This window comes from Mustela lutreola, chromosome 12 (genome assembly GCF_030435805.1).
Source record: "Mustela lutreola isolate mMusLut2 chromosome 12, mMusLut2.pri, whole genome shotgun sequence".
NCBI lineage: Eukaryota > Metazoa > Chordata > Mammalia > Carnivora > Mustelidae > Mustela > Mustela lutreola.
The window spans coordinates 43,900,161-43,918,206 of record NC_081301.1 but is presented as its reverse complement, the minus strand read 5'-3'; positions in this window follow the sequence as shown (position 1 = coordinate 43,918,206).

Here is an 18,046-nt window from a genome sequence, read left to right as displayed (position 1 = left end):
TTCAGCAAAAGAAACATGCCAAAGTAGCAAAAGCTAAAATTTAAAAATAAAATAAAACAAGGCCCATATCTTTTGATGGAAGATTGCAAAGATTCATAGCTCAAGGAAGGAAATTTAATTAAAGAAAAAACAGTCTATTCATTTCAAGTAGCCTCACTTCACTTATATTTCTGTTTAATGGAACAGTGATTCCAAAACTTAGCTAGTGCTGTTACATATTTTTTCAAAATGATTCTACATGGGGATTCCATTGCATTTTTGTCCAAAGACGGTACCAGGTGAAGGAGAAGCATTTCAAACTTGTCAACTCAGCTCACTCTAAGATTGATCTGTGCGTGAAGTCTTTTCTCACTGCTCATCCTCAGAACAGGTGGAATCAGCACGAGGTCAAAAGCCAAAATTAGAAGCAAGACTCCAAGGTGTTCGTGCTAACATAAATTATTCCATCTCAGGAAGTCCACAGCAGGAAGAGTTGGAGGGACAGGTCCAGGTCAACTTGGGAGAGAGAAAAGTTTCAAGCACGCAGTACAAAGGTCCAAGATAGAATTGGAGTTGAGAGAAAGTGAAGATGTTAGGTATCTTTCATTACTATAATGACTTTATCATTTTACTCTATCATCCATTAAGAATTATGGGGTGTCAGTTGGAGATAAAAGAACAAACAAAATTTTCTGAGTTCAGTTTAAAGACAACTTGTTAGATATTGTACTCTCCCATGGTTGACAAGAGGGCTGATCATATGGTCACTAATGAGTCTTACATACATTATACAAATGACAATCTGTATTGCTTCATTTTTTTCCCAAAACTTCTTTTAGAAATAAAAAAGGTATCTGTGGTTAATTGGGCATACCATCTTCAGTGACTGTTTTTTCTTTTTTAATTTTTCTTTTTGATTACATTGGACTACAAGGCTGTCCTAGATCACTTAGTTTAGGGTCAAGATATTTAATGGGAAATCTGCTCTGAAATTCCTTAAGCGGTTTTGAGGAGTCTAATGGAAGGAAGATGGAAAGAAAAGGAAGAATTGACCAGTCCTTCCTGCTTACAGCATTTAAAAAAAAACACACTATTTTATCCTCTATGCTTTCAGGTTCTCATTTAAAAGTATTAGGTAAAACAGAAGATAAACAGTAAAATAGAACAGTAGTCTATGCACAGGGATCAAATAGTAAAAAATAGACAACTCTGGTCAAGCATGCAAATAGTTAACAAAGAATCAAACAAGGCCTCTTATCTGAATTTTTAGAATTCCAGAAAGCAATAATAACCATCCCATAACAGAGACTCAATAATGTCATCAAGGAGTAATCTTAAGCAGGCAACATCACATATAAAGTTCCCATTGGCCTTAAAGCTATAGATCAAAAACCAGAAGCACAAGAACCTTTTCCATGCATTTCAGCAGATGACAGAATATCACAGGGAAAAAAAAAAGACACTAATCTTTTGAGTTTTAGGCTGTTTCTTAGCTCTTTAAGTAAGTTCCTCTGGCCTTCACTTGCTTCATCTCCTAAGATATTTGAGAATTTGAGAACTCCACATACTTTCAGACCAATGCTGTGAAGTTATTAGAGTAAAGTAAGGCATATATGAGTTTTACAGAACCAAAAAGTGCCACAAAAATATGAATTGTTACTACTCACTCAAGGAGATAGGGATGGTTTCTATGTTCTGCAGAAAGAACTCTGGCTGTTGCTTTCCACGAACATATCTAACAGTCTGGTTCCTATGACATCTTTATTCTTCTAGACATTGCCTTCTTATCCTTTGACCTCTGCATCCTTAGCCTATACACACAAGCAAATGTCATCCTCATTAGCACTCCTTCACAAACTAATGAGACTTAACAAGCAAAAAATACACTAACAAGTGACTATACAGATGGCTTATGTTTCTCTTGAAAATTGATCTTACCTCCAGTGGCCTCTTAGATACTCTGAGGCTCTTGTTGGTTGACTAGACTCCCTGGTACAAACAAGACTTCATGTTGAGTTGAATCTCTCCCCACCACCACCCATCACCTTCTACTGATTAAGCTTACTCAGCTCCATAGTCACAGACTTCTCTTCTCACCCAAACATGCTTTCTCAAAATGAATGCCCAGAATCAAAATACCAGAGAGAATCAAGATTCCAATCAAGAATGCCCAGAGAGATACCAGAAAATCCAGTTTCCATGAAGAAAAAAAGCAGTATTAGAAAATCCATCTTAAATATAACTCCAGCTTCTGCAAGCCAATCTCTATAATAATTCTTTTTACACATAATGCAGGATAATAATTTAATGTATTAATTTATGTGTGTTCTTTCATGGATTTTGCCCCTTTTAACGTCCACTCCTCCCAGCCTTCCTTCAACGTTGAGGACAGAATTTCTATTTGCTTTCTTCAAAGGAGTCATTTGTATTCAGAACTTCCATACCTACTGAGGAAATAATACTGGATACTCCTGAAAGAAACACAAGTTAAGGGTCCTTGTATACATAGACTAAATGCCTAGTTGAGGTAGGTTAAAAAAAAAAAAAAAAAAAGAATTTACTGGTTTAAAAAAAAAATGTTCTTTGGCTTGAATAAGAAACAAAGGAAAAAAATGAAAATTCAATGGGTTCTGAGTGTAGGAAAAAACCTATTCCCTGGTTTTCAGCAGCAAAGGCAACATGTTGGACTGGAGAAAGGGCACCTGGGGAATGGGCCTCCAAAGAACATCACCAGATACTCTACATTCAAGCTGGGAAAAGAGGAGAGAATGAGAGAGATTTGGGTCTGAATGGATCATTCACAGCAATGCAGAAGCCATCTGCATGATTTGATGACCTCAGACAAGACAGGTGGAAACTCTCTCAACAAGACTGACCAGCCAAGATCTTACCGTGGTAGGACATCCTCAGACAGTGATAATGCTCCCCAAAGAAAGGGAGAACAGAATTTCAGGTACAAGCTGAGTTTTTTATCTGTGTATCTCTACTAGCCCAATGGAAGAAGCATACTGAGTCAGAAATTATGGGTTAAAGAAACATGTTTTCTTCTGCCCCAGGATTTATAAATCTACACATTCACACTGTATGTTTAATGCCTCAATTAATCTCTATAACAGCATTACAAAGTAGAAATTACTTTCTCCCTTATTAGAGATGAGAAAATCTGGATAGGGTAATGTAAGTAGCTTTTCAAGATAGCACACTTAGTTTATAAAGGTGCCGGGCTTCAGCCCAAAATCTTTCGGACTCCAAAGCCATCTCATCTGCTCTCTAATCTCACCTGCCCCTGAAGGTTAAGTAGACTGGGTGCACTTCAGCATTGTCCAATTACACTACTGCCTCTTCCTAAAGGTAACATGAACCTGAAAGGCACCCTTGCTCTTTCATATTAGCACATATTAGCACAAGTGAAAAGAGACTTTTAGTTTTGTGGGCTCGCTATTAAGCACCACTAAATAATATATTTCATAAACACTTGTGCCTGCCTTTTATAGTTGTGATTACAAGTTTGAAACACTAACTAGATTCTTCATAGGCATTTTACAGCTTAATTTCTCCACACGGCTGTGCTTGGTGGTGGTTCAGAAAGGACAAAGCTCATGAGGGATAAAGATCCATCTGTAGTCATCAAGTAATTTTCTGAAGATTAGAGACTTGGCTCATCTGAAGAAAACTCTGGCAAGCCCCAGGAGCAGAGGAGGCAGCTGGGAATAGTTCACGGCCACTCCTGGTGGCCCCACATGCATCAGAAGGAGGTTGGCACCAAATGGCCACTGAAAGAGCTGCCAGCAGAGATTGGCACTTGCGCACTGAGACCAAAGTGGAAAGTTGCAAGCCAGTGTGCCAGCTGGAAAGTAGTGCCTTGTGAAAGGATGAGGAAGAGTTCTTGTATAGGGTACAGAATAATAATTTCTGAAATGTACAAGGAAGGTTGAAGTGTGGACACAGGGGACTAGAAACAGATGCGGGACAGAAATGCAATCAAGCAAAATGCAAGGCAGGAAAGAATGAAGGAAGGAGAAAGACTATCGGGAAAACAAAAAAAAAAAAAAAAAAAGATGTCAACCTTGACTGATTTAAAGCCAGTCAGTTAGCAAATTCCTGAAAAGGAGTCTGGTTTAATTCATTTTGTATCAGTTCTATTAAGCCATCAGGAAAGGAAAGATATTAGGGGCAATTATTATTAAGGACAGGGAAGACACCACCCAAAGACATATTAAAAAGCAAACCAGTCTGATTTTAATCCAAGATCTGACACTTTATAATGTATAACCTTGGGAGCCCTTTTGTAATTATTTTGGAACAACAGTTTCTCAATTGTAATATGGGACTGATCACATGGAAATGACAGTTGATATTATTATTACTATTAAAAGCTATAATCAAATATGGACTCAGTATACACTAGTTACCTGAACTAAGCATTTTAAATACTCACACATTACTGTTCTAGTAACTAAAAGAAATACCACAGTGGAAGCTCTTTTTAAGGTACCAGATTCACACTAGACACTCAATAAATTGTGGCTACTATTAATATTGCCACTGATATTCTTCTTCTTAGCTATTTAATTCCTAATTTCAAAGATATTCTTGGGGTAGCTGGATGGCTCAGTCAGTTAAGCATCCAACTCTTGATTTCTGCACAGGTCATGATCTCAGTGTGGTGAAATGGGCCCCTCACTGTGCTCCTTACTGAGAGTAAAGCCTACTTTAAGACTCTCTCTCAATCTCTCAAAAAAAAAAAAAAAAAAAAGAAAGAAAAGAAAAAGAAAAAAAAGATTCTTTTTTTTAAAAATTTTTTATTTTTTATAAACATATATTTTTATCCCCAGGGGTACAGGTCTGTGAATCACCAGGTTTACACACTTCACAGCACTCACCAAAGCACATACCCTCCCCAATGTCCATAATCCCACCCCCTTCTCCCAAACCCCCTTCCCCCAGCAACCCTCAGTTTGTTTTGTGAGATTAAGAGTCACTTATGGTTTGTCTCCCTCCCAATCCCATCTTGTTTCAGAAAAAAAAAAAAAAAGATTCTTAATGAGTGCCTCTTACTATCATAGTACCAAATGAGGTTGGAATGAAGGATTTCAATTCTACATCTAACCTAAATTTCTGACAAATTCTTCTTCTTAATGAGACACAAAACATGTACACTGGACATGGATACCTTGAGATTAGCCAGGTTTCCTATTATGTATACCAAGCTAGAATTTCCCATGTACACATGCAATCATTTCACTGATGCCCAGACAGAATTTTCTTTCTTCCTATTATCCACTAGCTAAGTGAAAACATGTTCTTTACTCTTCCATTCCTGCACACATTTTTACTGAAAGTTGTGTGTACATGTACAATGAGAAAGTTGTTAATCAAATGTTTGTAATTACTACACTTTCCAGCACATATAAGAAATAGAGTGTTCTCTCTTTAATTCAGAAACAATTAACTCCTTTCCATCATCAGTTGTTACCTCTTCAGAAAAGTGCTCCCCACAGCCAATTAATCTAAATTAAGTTTTCCCTATCAATCTCGACTTCAATGCCTTGGGTATTGCTTTTAAAATGCTTACCAAAATTACTTCTCAAAACTCTGTATGCCATTTTTTTTTTTAATCTGTCTGCTCACTTCTGTTTGTCTTTAGCACTCACCACAATGTATATTGTGTGAACTCAGGATCCTTATTCCTATTCTTCAGCACTCAAATACTTACTAAGCATATACAATGGGCCAGGCATTGTTTCTAGGCACTAGAATACAGCAGTGAACTGACATTCTACCAGAGAAAAATGAACAGAAAAAAAATAGGTAAGTGGTGATGTTATAAATAACATAGCAATAGGACAGAATAAAGAATGTTCTTGTGCTGAAGCTATGAAAAGTTTTGGGGACAGATTGACTCCATTTCACCAAAAGTAATCAGGGAAGTCTTCCAGAAAAGTAGACCAATGATGATAAGTAGAGGAAAAGCATTTCAGGTAGTGGGGATGTCAAGTGCAAAGACCATGAGCCTGGGATTTCCTTGGTGTGTTCACAGAACAGAAATCAGGCATTGCAGTCAAAGTCCAACGAAGAAGAAAAAAGGAAGAGATGAGACTGGAAAATTTGGATCATTATGAAAGTTGTGTTGGTATGGTAAGGCCCTTAATTTTGTTCTGGATGCGGTAGGAACAAAACTGGAGAGTTTTGAGCAACATGTGTCGAGATCTCAATTATGTTTTCAAAGGACTGCTCTGCCTTTGTGTGAAGAAAAGCCTGGAAGGGGTCGGTCAAGGAAGAACACTTACAAGATTAGTGCAGTAGTTTAAGTGAAAAAACGTGAAGTATACAGTGACTAGGATAGAACATATCATGATAAAATACAAAGGCTGTTATAAGGGTGATTGACATAGGTTAAGTTCTACATACATGTTGAAAGCAGAGGTGACTGGATTTTCTGAGAGATTGTATGGGGGATGACAGAATGAAAAAAAAAAAAAAAAAAAAAAAAGAAACACTCCATTTTTTTGGCATGAATTTTCTAAAGAGTAGAGCTGCATGACCAAAATAGAAAACAGTTGGAGAGAAGAGAGTTGAGAAGGTAGAAATGAAGAGTTCAGTTTGAAACGATCTGCTTAAAAAATGGGTGGAGAAGCGGAAGAGACATTTTTCTAAAGAAGACATACAAATGTCCAACAGGCATGAAAAGGAGCACAAGTGATGATCACTTATCAGGGAAATGCAAATCAAAATCACAATGAGATAGCACCTCACATCTGTTAGGACCTCTACTATCAGAAAGACAGGAAATAACAAGGGTTGGCAAGGATGTGGAGAAAAGGGAACCCCTTTCCCTATTGGTGGGAATGTAAACTGATATATCTATTATGGAAAACAGTATGGAGGCTTCTCAAAAAATTAAAAGTAGAACTACTGGATGATCCAGCAATTCTATTTCTGTGTATTTATTCAAAAAAACCCAAAAGCACTAATTTTTTTAAAGATTTTATTTATTTATTTGACAGAGAGAGATCACAAGCAGACGGAGAGGCAGGCAGAGAGAGAGAGAGAGGGAAGCAGGCTCCCCGCTGAGCAGAGAGCCGGATGCGGGACTTGATCCCAGGACCCTGAGATCATGACCTGAGCCGAAGGCAGCGGCTTAATCCACTGAGCCACCCAGACGCCCCCCAAAAGCACTAATTTGAAGACATATGTGCCCCTATGTTAACCACAAAATTATTTACAAGAGTCAAGATACAGAAACATCCTAGGTGTCCATCAAAAGATAACTGGATGGATAAAGATGTGGTGTTTACATATAGGGGCACATACATGTGCACATGCATGGGTGCATACACACATATACACACTCACACAGTGGAATATTATTCAGCCAAAAAAAAAAAAAAAAAAAAGACCCAAACTCTTGCCATTTGCAACAACATGGATGGACCTTAAGGGTATCCGGTTAGGTGAAATAAGCCATACAAAAACAAACCAACCACATATTTTTTCACTTATGTGTAAAGTCTAAAACATAAAGAAACAAACACCCAAAATAAAACTCACAGATATGGAGAACAGACTACTGGTTGCCTGAGGAAAACGGGGTGGGGGTCAAAACAGGTAAAAAATATGAAGAAGTACAAACTGCTGGTATAAAATAAACAAGTCATTAGGATTTAACGTACAGCACCGTGATTTTACTCAATAATACTCTATTGCATATTTAAATGTTACTAAGAGAATAGATCCTGAAAGTTCTTATTATAAGAAAAAAATTGTTTTAAGTCTATGGTAATGGATGGAAGGTAAACTTACTGCAGTGATGATCTCACATATACAGAAATATCAAATCATTTCATGTCCACCAGAAACTAATATGTTCTATGGCAATTACACTTTAATAGAAAAAAATAATATTCTGGATGTTATATTCAACATAACCCTAAACAGATAAAAATCCAAATATTCACCAACCAGTGAATAAACAAGTTATAGTATGATCATATGATGGAACAACACTGCTGAAAAAGGAGTACACTACAGGTCCATGAAATGACATAGTTGCCTTCCAAAACTATGTTGAGTGAAAGAAGGTGGACACATGATTGAATATAATATACAGTTCCCATTATATGACATTGCAGAAATCAAAACAGTGGTTTTCTCTGAGGTCTATGGAGAGAATTAGGCAGGAAAAAAGCATGAAGGAAGATTTTTAGGTCATAGAAATATTCTGTATCTTCACCGGGTGGTGGTGATGTACATGTATACACTCATTGAAATTAATTGAACTGTACAATTAAAAGCTGGCATTTTATTGAATGCCAATTAGGCTTCAATTTAAAAGATAAGAGAAAAAGAAATAAAGAGTTCATTTTGAGGTGGGTGACGTTTCAGCTGTGGAAATATTCAGTGCACAGTTGGTTTTAAAATCGTGGAGTTGAGGAAAGAGTTTTGAGGCTGGAAATACTTATTTGGAAGCTATTAAAATCATTGGAGTGGATGGATTCACTTATGAGGAAAACAGAATAAAGGTCTGAAAACTGACTGCCAGGGCCCTGGAGCATTTAGTGCTCAGCAAATTGAAGAGGAATTGTCAGAGGAGACTTAGAGGGGTTCACTGATGTGGTAAGAGGAAGACCAGGAGAATGGGTTGTCCTGGAGATTAAGGGTCTACCACTACTGCTGGGATAAGAGAAGGTAGAATGGAGGGCTGGGGGCTGTGAGGCAGTGCCCAATAACCAATACAGAAGCAATTTTGTGGAATAATGGAGACAAATGCTCCAACGGAGCTTCTAGAAAAACTTGGGAGGACCAGAAGTGGAGTACAGACAACTCTTTCAACTGATTTTTCCATAAACGGGATGAGAGAAATGGGTTGTAATTGGAGAATGATGTGAAGTCATGGGGATTTTTTTTTTTTTTATGGGGGATCTCACTTTAGTAAGAGGGATAAGTGTGTTCATAGAAAATAAAATTGATGGAGGACAATTGCAAAAATGAAATTCTTGGGCAGGAGCGTGAGGATGGGACCCACCATCCAAAAGAAGGAAAAGGCCACAAATAGGGGAACTCTCCCACGGTGACAGGAGAAAGGGCGAGTATGGGGTACAGATGCCCTCATACTGGTAGATTCACTCGGAGAACATTCTTGGCATCTGTCACAGTGCCTAGAATGGAGTAGGTGTTCAAAAAATGGATTGAATGCATGGATGTATATTATTAGGTCTGCTTCCAGAGAATTTTCTAAGAATAATGCTCTGTATAGCAGCTCTCCTTGCCTTTTAGCTTAAACTGGCACAATAAAATGGAAGATAGTGAAAGGAAAGGAGAGAGGCTTTTCAAATAAGCTTTAAAGATTTACTCCACAACCTCCACCCCTTTTCCTTTCCTTCTAAAACAAAGATGCGGATAGAAAGGTATGGAGTATTGGACTTTTATTATAGAAGTAATTGGTATCTGTGACTCCTCTTACCCTCCCATAATATCTGTTGGATAGAACTCTTGGTTTTCTCATTTTGGCTACATTCCCAGAACTGTATGTAAAGTGTTTTCCTGAAATATTGAAAAGGAACCCACATTTTAAGTTCATCATCTCTTTGCCTAAAAAGTGGCTTATTCTTTTCCTTTTGAGACCGCACTTTGTGTGGGCTTTCCTCTTCCTTTACTATTAAAGTTAAAACTTGAAAACTGCCAAGCTGCATACAAGCCAAGCTTGTTTTGGAGGACAACAGATATCCACATTAGTAAAGAAAAGAAACAAAGATTAGTGGGATGTGTTTTTAATGTGAAATAATGGAAGAAGAGAGGATCCAATGTTCACGGAAATTCTACCAGGTGCTAGGTTCTATACATAAATATAGTCATTACACACACAAACACACACAGAGAGAGAGAGAAAGTAGATATTATCCACTTATCATAAAGAATGAAAAGAAAGTTTGAGATTTAAAAAAACATTATTTTCCACTTTTTAAGTTTATTATATATCAGATATATTGCTAAGTATGCATCATCAGCTTCAATTTTAGAAGAACCCTGGAAGGTATAGATTTTTGCTCCACCTTAGAAGCTGAGAACAACAGAGCAGTAAAAGGTATAATAATTAACCAAAGTTAACACAACTACGAGGGGTTCAATCCTAGATGCGATGGTCACTGGAGACATATCCTTCCTGTCACACTGCGTGGTTCATCAAGGAAAGCAGAGCTGCCAGGGAATTGAGCAATACAGGAAGATAAAGCAAAAGGTAATTAGTGAAAAATTTTTTATAAAGAGCATCAATGGTCCAGCAGTTTCGTGTATCATGCTTACTAGCGAAGCCACAACTGCTTCTATCTAGCTGGATGCCACCTAAAACTAAGAGCAGGTTTCCCTTCTGGGTCTCTTTCAGTGCCTCCTGACTTGAACAGTAGTAACAATGTGCAGGAATGGTCTAGATTCTTAAAACTCAAACCAAGATCTTGTTTTTGTTTTGTTTTGTTTGGATCCTTTAGCTTCTCGCCAGCTAGATTATAATGAGATTTAAATTAGGAAAACCCATACATCAGAGGTAAATGTAATATATGTGTGTATGTACATCTAATTTTTCCCAGAGTAATTTCTTCACAAGTAGCCTGGAAGTCACAGTAATTAAGAACAGTCTTTAAAATCAGAACGGAATTTCCACCCACCCTTGCCAGTGGTTGAGATTTGCTCAAGTGACTTAGCCTTCGCCTCATGGTCTTCATCAGTGAGGAAGGGTGATGGTATTACCTACCTCAAAGAATTACTGAGAAGAGCACTGAAACACTCTAGTTAACACAGCAGCTGGAATAGAAAATGTGCTCAATAAATTGTTTTTGTCCCAAATGCCATTTGATAATACAAAGGAAGGCACTAATGGTCACTGTAGAACCTGTGACAAGCATGAAGACTGACCTCAAATAGAGTGCTGGTTTTTAAAAGGGTTCTAATGATTAAGCTTGATGCAGATAAATCACAGTATAGCTACATGATTAAATTGCACCCTCTTATTTAATTGCATCTCAGGTGCCAGGTACTTGTTACAATTCCTGTCTCTGCAGCAAGGAAAGGCTTGAGTTCTATGAGCACAGCAAAATGGAAAGACAGAGATGTTTAAAGATAGCCATGACCTTAGTACAAACGAAAAGGATCGGTTTATTCTTTCAAGATCATCTGTGTGTGTGTGTGCACGCGTGTGTGTATATACATATATATGTGTTTATACATATACATACACACACACATATATGTATATAATATATACAATATATTATATATAAATATGTATAATAATTGACAAGCTAGAGAATTGGAAAGAAAGAAGTTTTAAAATTTCAAACCCAGCTTGGTTTTAGTTTTCCTAACAAGTCCAAAGGAGTCCCAGCCAAATCCCTAGATCCTCTATAATTACCATAACTATTCATTTAGGAGAGGAATTCATGCCAGTTCTTAGAAAGAAATGGTATTTTCTCTTTCCAAATATCGTATCATTACTATACCCACCTTTTGCTGAGGACAGAAACTTGGGGAATTAATCTTTCTTCTCTCGGAAAGAAGTAGGTCCAATAGCATAGCATCTCTATAAAGACAAGTACTGTCCAATTTTTCATGTTTCCATTCAAAGTCACTCTCCTTTGTAAAATTTCCCCTGGTGCATCACCCACATGTAAACTGGCTCTGCTTTTCTAAATTCATAATAGTACTTTACTCCTGTACTCTGTGTGTCTCTCTCATCTTTATCTCTATTTGTACCTCCACGTCTGCCATTCTCCCCACAGATGTTTCTAAAGGCTGGGATTCTCTCTTTATACATCCTCTGTCTATACAGATCTTAACACAAAGTGGACACGCATAAATGCTTCCCCACATTCATATTAATCATTCCATGTGTTACAGACACTAACATAATAATTGGTTACTCTGTATCAAGTGCTTTCTTTTTAGGACGAATCACAAGGCTCAAATCTCTTTAGCAAGGCTTTAGGTCCCTTATCTCGTTCAATTCTCAAAGCTATCCTAAGTAGGTCCCAGTATGACACCCACTGTGCAAGTCAGCAGGCTGAAGCTGTGAAAATGTGGGCCAGGGCCCTGAGGTCCCAGAGTGGTGGTGTTTTACTCAGTCTTTGTTACTCCAGAACCCACGCTGTGGACCACAAGGCTAAACACCACAGGACACGCACTCTGTCAACACCCACTCTACAAGCAAACAGATAAAATGCAGGGGCTCTGTTTTTGTTTGGCTATCCTCCAGTTCTAGGACTAGATGTAAGCAAGTGATCATATGTTTTAAAAGACCAAGAAGTTCCTTACCTAAAAAGTGTAGGCAAAAAGTAATAAATATTTCTTTATCCTTTGAAGAACTCAATGATGCATACATAATACACCTCAAGTACCACAGGGAGCATCCACATTAATTCCTGGTGACTTGTAAGCTGCCAGTTACTTAGACTTAATGAGTTATGAAGGCCTTGGCCTTGCATTTAAAATTTCAAAGTGAAGGAAGAATTTTTGGCATTTCCTTTGGGTAGTCAGACCAGTTACTCAAGCAATTAATCTTCACTTTCTGTTAATAAGACTATATTGTATACTTGAAGTCTGCAGGAAGAGTGGCTCTTAAACGTACTCAACACTCACAACACACAAAAGTGGTGGTGACGGTGGGGGGTCATGTATATGTTAACTATCTTGATAGTGGGAATCACCTCACCACGTATATGTGTATTAAATCATGTTGTAACCCTTAAATACATGGAATTAAATTCATCAGTATTCTTGGGTAAAGCTTGAAAAAATTCACCTTCACTCCCTATTCCACTCCCAAAGAGGCAAAAGCAGTGGTTTTTTTTTTTTTTTAATTTTTATATAAACATATAATGTGTTATTAGCCCCAGGGGTACAAGTCTGTGAATTGCCAGGTTTACACACTTTCACAGCACTCACCATAGCACATACCCTCCCCAATGTCCATAACCCCACCACCCTCTCCCTACCCCCTCACCCCCCTCAGTTTGTTTTGTGACATTAAGAGTCTCTTATGGTTTGTCTCCCTCCTGATCCCATCTTGTTTCATTTATTCTTTTCCTACCCCTCAAACCCCTAACATTGCATCTCCATTTCCTCATATCGGGGAGATCATATGATAGTTGTCATTCTCCGATTGACCTGTTTCGCTAAGCATAACACCCTTTAGTTCCATCCACATTGTCACAAATGGCAAGATTTCATTTCTTTTGATGGCTGCATAGTATTCCATTGTGTGTGTGTGTGTGTGTGTGTGTGTGTGTGTATTATATATATATATATATATATATATATATATATATATACCACATCTTCTTTATTCATTCATCTGTTGATGGACATCTAGGTTCTTTCCATAGTTTGGCTCTTGTGGACATGGCTGCTGTATACATTTGGGTGCATGTGCCCCTTCGGATCACTACATTTGTATCTTTAGGGTAAATACCCAGGAGTCCAATTGTTGGGTTGTAGGTAGGTCTATTTTCAACTTTTTGAGGAACCTCCATGCTGTTTTCCAGCATGGTTGCACCAGCTTGCATTCCCACCAACAGTGTAGGAGGGTTCCCCTTTCTCCGCATCCTCCCCCGCATCTGTCATTTCCTGACTTGTTAGTTTTAGCCATTCTCACTGGTGTGAGGTGCTATCTCATTGTGGTTTTCATTTCTATTTCCCTGATGCCGAGTGATGTGGAGCACTTTTTCATGTTGTTGGCCATCTGCATGTGTTCTTTAAGAAAATGTCTGCTCGTGTCCTTGCCCATTTCTTTTTTTTTTTTTTTTTTTAAAGATTTTATTTATTTATTTTACAGAGAGAAATCACAAGTAGATGGAGAGGCAGGCAGAGAGAGAGAGAGAGGGAAGCAGGCTCCCTGCTGAGCAGAGAGCCCGATGCGGGGCTCGATCCCAGGACCCTGAGATCATGACCTGAGCCGAAGGCAGCGGCTTAACCCACTGAGCCACCCAGGCGTCCCTCCTTGCCCATTTCTTGATTGAATTATTTGTTCTTTGGGTGTTGAGTTTGATAAGTTCTTTATAGATCTTGGATACTAGCCCTTTATCTGATATCTTCTTTGCAAATATACCACATATTCTTTATCCATTCATCTGTTGATGGACATCTAGGTTCTTTCCATAGTTTGGCTATTGTGGACATTGTTGCTATAAACATTCAGGTGCACGTGCCCCTTCAAACCACTACATTTGAATCTTTAGGGTAAATACCCAGTAGGAAAGCAGTGGTTCTACACCTTTCCTAAGAACTATGAATCCTTACATTTCATCCATATTATGAAGAGATGCCACTGCTTACTAGTAATACAGAAGAAAAAAAACTGATGTAGACTAAAAACAAGCAAATAAACACACAAACAAACAAAAACAAGAACAGAATAAATGTAATCCTTGAGCAGAGGGTCAGTTGTGAAGAAGTCTAGTGAGTATATTAATCCAAGCTCTTCTCTGAGTAGCATGTACTGTGAATTATTCTTCATACTGGGGTCTTAAATGGGAATTTAATCAGGCAATATTGTAGTTCCTCAAACTACAAATTAAAAGAGAGATCAAGACATGTTTCTGTTAACACAACCTGAACTTACCTTACCTTGAAAACTGAGATTCATATTCTGTAATATGTGACAAGCCTATGCTTCATGTAGAAAGAAAATGAAAGCAAGGAGGTTATTGTTGGGGTGTGTGTGTGTGTGTGTGTGTGCGTGCATGGTTGTTTTTTGTTGTGGTGATGGTGTTTTGTTTTTTTTTTTAAGTAGGCTCCACACCCCACACGAAGCCGAATGTGGGACTTGAACTCACTACCATGAATGAGATCAAGACCTGAAGTGAGATCAAGAGTTAGAGGCTTAGCCAATTGAGCCACCCAGGCACCCTGAGAATACTATTCTTGAGAACATAAAGTACATACCTCAGTCTCCTCAAAGAGGTGCATAAAGTGTTAAAAAATAAATCCAGTCAAAGTTTGAGTCCTCACATTCTCTAATGACCCTTAAAATCAGACGTGGTCAAGTATCCTGGTAAGCACAGGTGTTTGAAGGATGAACACGGACTCTGAAGTCAGTCTGTCTGGCTTCAAATCCAAGCGCAGCATTCACTTTTGCATATCCTTATTATGACTTAGCCTCAGTTTCCTAAATGGGAGTTCAGGGAGCAATCTATCTGGCACCTAAGAAGTACTCCAAATGTAAGCAATTATTACTGCTTTTGCCCATTTCTAAGTGAATAAAAGTTTCTAAAACTTTACTAAAAAAAAAAAACAAAAAGCAAAAATGCATAAGAAAAATGAAAATCTGTCAATATTGCTATTAGAATCCACAATATTATGGCATATTCATTTTAAGTGAAGCAAAGGTAGTTTGTTGGGGCAGGGGCAGTGGTTAATGGTTTTGTGCTTTAGTTTTAGTTCCTGCTTTTCTTTTTATACAGAACCCTTGAATATGTCTGAAGAGGGGGCAGTTCATAAAAATTCCAACTGTTGCATAACTGACAAGATCACCCCCATAGAGGCATGCCAGAAGGAAACATAGAACCAGTCTAGAAACAACTGTCTACGAGTTGTGTGTCCTTAAACGTTTAGTGCACGTTCGATTATAGCTGTTCTACAAGTGCTCACTCTTTATAGAGAGTTATTCTGCCAAGATCATTTCGGGTTGCAAAAACCAGAGTCCTGGTCAAGTTACCTCAGAAAAAAATTAAAGATTTACAGAAAGGGCGCTTGTCAAAACGTTAAAGAATCCCAGCTCAAGAACAATGGGACGTGGGCAGCTCCAGAACCCCAGTTCTCTCATTTTCTCACGTTCCTTTGTCCTCGTCCCCTCGTTCTCTCCTCCGCTCTCAAGCTCTCCCTCCTCCTCCTCCTCTTTTCCCTTCACTTCACACTGACGTATGGTCAAGATCCCTGGGTGACTCAACACATATCCCACTCAACAAAGATGGCTAGCAGGGGAGACGGTCTAAGAAGGACTTTAAATGGGACCAGCATCCTCAAACATTCCACCCCTCCCTTGCCTGGCAGAAGCTCGTGTCCCAACAAATACATCTAAAGTAGCCTCTGGGGAGTCATAGTATTCCTGTATCATACATACAACAATCACCAGGCCCGATGTTTAAGACATGTCTTCCGAACAATATGAAATCAACAGTAATGTTTTTAAAGTTCACTTCATCATATTTTTAACTTCTAATCTGAGCTTCTAATGGAATAACTAGGTTTGGGAGATTGTTAACATGATTCTGGCTCAGAGCAAAGGAACTTGGCCTTTTTATTAGCATGTCCATCTCAGGTCAATATGCCAAAAAATTTGTCAAAGTCTTCAAAAATATGGAGGGAGGGTGTCACCTGGGTGGCTCAGTGAGTTAAGTGTTTGACTCTTGATTTCAGCTCAGGTCATGATCTCAGGGTCATGAGATCAAGCCCCATGTCGGGCTCTGAACTCAGCAAGAAGTCTGCTTGTCCCTCTCCTTCTGCTCCTCCCCCTACTCTCTCTCATAAACAAATAAATAAATAAATAAAGTCTTCTAAAAAAATATTGGGAAGTTGTATAGTCCTATAATCTACCCTCGTGTACTGTCTTCAGAGACTGAGGTTTGAAAAATGCTAAAATTCCAACCTTCATTCAATGATGGGATTCTTCTGCGGGAGAAGGGTGAGACAGTCAATGGTTTTATGCCAAGTAAAAGTGTTGATACGGGCTGGACTGATCTGTGTTTCATCTCAAGATGAAAAGGGGAAAGAAATCACACTTGAGAAAGCTATGAAGCTTCCCGAGATAGAAGGTTGTTAGAGCCCTCTGTAATTGATGAAAATGTCTCTTGGATAAGTCTGTTTAGAGGTGATTGGTGCACCTCGAGTAGACAGGCGGGAAAAATAAGCCATCATCTCATAAAAAATGGGTGGACGTTTTCTAATCATTTTCTGAGGTTAAACTCAGGATCTATAGTATCAGAATCTTTAGCTGATTTTTTTTTTCCTGAAATATCCCTTGTGGCATTGCATGTGAAAACTGCCCAAGGTCTTTTTTTTTTCCCCCTTTTGAAATTGTAATCCAGAAACTGGTGGGTTTTCAAAATTTCCTTGCTGACCACAGACTCTAATCATTATAAATGGGCAAGCAGAAGAGTTACCGACATTCATTCAACAAATAGTGAATATGCCAAACACTGATAGGTGGTGGAGATATAATAAAGAACATGACCATCATGGAATTTCTGTGAAAGAACAATTACAGGAAAGGTTTGTGATTCCTGCACCAGAGGAAAAACAGCGATATGGTAGTCATTGTTGTAAAAAAGTGTTTATCTCCCTTTCCAATCGCATGATAAATTATATATCCTACCCTATGGAAGTTGGCTGTGGCTAGGTGTCTTATTTTGACCAAGATATGGAGTATAGGTAATATGAATCACTTCTGGATAAAATCTTAAGCAACCAGGATACACGTTCCGTGTGTTTTTGCTTTTTTTCCTTTCACAGTAACTGATAACATTCCCAAGGGTGCCTGTTCTGGAACCCTGGTCCCGGAAGTGGAGACAATGAATGCGAAACAAGGATCTCAGCAGACCTGTGAGAAATATGTAGCACAAGCAAGAAATAAATTTATAATGCATTAAACCTCCAAGACTTGGGGTTTGTTCCTATAGCATATCTGTCACAATCCAGACTTGTGAGGCATGCAGGGGGATACATCTAACCCCAGCTTGGAGGGCATGAAAGGTTTCCTTACATATTACATATCCATGCAGAAGTTATTGCCATAATTATTTTATCACTCATTCAGTTATAAACTATGAGTACTAAGCATTTCATATGAGGTATTTGCCCAATAATGCTGGTTTAAGTTGGGTGGGTCAGAAATAAAACTATAGCTCTAGAAACTCAATTTCAGTGTTTTTCTGCAGTGCCATTTATTCAGAATACAGGTTCTAGACAAATCCTGGCTCTGTTACACCATATAACACAACTGGAAAAGTTTATATGTTCTTCTTTATTTCAATGGGTATCCTATCCTTTATCAGCTAAATTGCAATAATAATTATATGAAAAT